Source organism: Ovis canadensis, chromosome 1, assembly GCF_042477335.2.
Source record: "Ovis canadensis isolate MfBH-ARS-UI-01 breed Bighorn chromosome 1, ARS-UI_OviCan_v2, whole genome shotgun sequence".
NCBI lineage: Eukaryota > Metazoa > Chordata > Mammalia > Artiodactyla > Bovidae > Ovis > Ovis canadensis.
In genome coordinates, this window is record NC_091245.1 from 54578567 (window position 1) to 54580640 (window position 2074).

Genomic DNA, 2074 nt, shown 5'->3' on the forward strand with positions numbered 1-2074 from the left:
CTCCCTGTCTATAACCAACTCCCAGAGTTCACTCAAACTCACGTCCATCGAGTCGGTGATGCCATCAAGCCATCTCATCCTCTGTCGTCCCCTTCTCCTCCTGCCCTCAATTCCTCCCAGCATCAGAGTCTTTTCCAGTGAGCCAACTCTTCTCATGAGGTGGCCAACGTACTGGAGTTTCAGCTTTAACATCATTCCTTCCAAAGAACACCCAGGACTGATCTCCTTTAGAATGGACTGGTTGGATCTCTTTGCAGTCCAACGGACCCTCAAGAGTCTTCTCCAACACCACAGTTCAAAAGCATCAATTTTTTGGTGCTCAGTTTTCTTCACAGTCCAACTCTCACATCCATACATGACCACAGGAAAAACCATAGCCTTGACTAGACGGATCTTTGTTGGCAAAGTAATGTCTCTGCTTTTGAATATGCTATCTAGGTTGGTCACAACTTTCGTTCCAAGGAGTAGTGCACTAAAATTTCCTTTACTCCACATCCTTGCCAACACTTTGGTCTTTCTGATAATAGCCATTCTAACAGGTATAAGGTGATATCTCATTGTGGTTTTCATTTGCATTCCCATGATTATGAGTGATACTGAGCATTTTTTCTTGCACCTGTTGGCCATCTGTATGTCTTTTTTGGAAAGGAATAATGTCTATTTAGGTCCTCTACCTATTTTTAAATTCAAATATTATTTTTTAATACTGAATTGTAAAAGTTTTTATGTCTTTGGGATATTAATTCCTTATGAGATATATGATTTACAAATATTCCCTCCCATTCTGTAGGATGTCTTTTCAGTTTCTTTTGCTGTGCAGAAGCTTTTTAGCTTGACATAGTCCTACTTATTGATTTTTATTTTTGTTGCTTACGTTTTTGTTGTCACAGCCAAAAAATCATAGCCAAGATCACTGTCAAGGTGTTTTCCTGATGTATTCTTCTAGGAATTTTATTATTCTAAATCTTACATTTAAACCTTTAATCCATTTGAAGTAAATTTTTTATAGTTGCAAGACAGGAATCCACTTCCAGTCTTTGCCTATAACTATCCATTTGTCCCAACACCATTTATTGAAGAGATTTGTTTCTTCCTGATTGAGTTTTCTTGACTCCTTTGTCACATTTTAGTTGATTGTTTATGTGTGGGTTTATTTCTGTGGGGAGCAGTCGGGGAAAGGGGTTTAACAGCTCTCAGTAAGATTTCAGATCAGAGTGAAGGGTTGGCGGTGGGGTGTGTGTGTGTGTGTGTGTGTGTGTGTGTGAAGGCAGATTGTGTAGAGCACTTTTGGCTGCTGTGAAATTTTAACTTTTTCACTGAGTGTAATGGGAAGCCAATGGAGGGTTTTGAGCAAAGAATGACATGATTGAACTTCATATTTAACAGGATCACTTAGACTGCTGTGTTGAGAACAGAGATGGACCACAAGGTATGGTAATAGGAAGAACTGTTAGGAGGTTACTACAGTAATGTGTGTGAGAACTAATGCCCTTGGACCAAGGTGGTAGTGATGAAGGTGGAGAGAAGTGATTGGATTCTAGGTATGTTGTAAACACACAACACACATATTATGGGAAATGAAAGAAAGAGAAGAGTTGAGGGTGACCCAAGGCTTCAGACATAAGCAACTTGAGGGATTGAATAACCCTCATCTGAGGTACAGAAGACTGTGAAAGGACAGGCAGGAGAGGAGATGACTAGGAAGCTGGACTTGCAGTATTAAATTTGAGGTATCAATTAGACTTTGGAGTAAAATCATCAAGTAGGAAACATAACAGTAGGAAATATAACAGTATCTATAGTCTGAGGAAAAGTCTAGGCTGGGGATATACATTTGGGAAGACTAAAAAGATGGGACTACCAGACCACCTTAACTACCTCCTGTGAAACCTGTATGCAGGTCAAGAAGCAACAGTTAGAATCAGACATGGAACAAAGGACTGGTTCCAAATAGGAAAAGGAGTATGTCAAGGCTGTATATTGTCACCCTGCTTATTTAACTTATATGCAGAGTATTTCATGAGAAATGACAGGCTGGATGAAGCACAAGCTGGAATCAAGTTTTCTGGGAGGA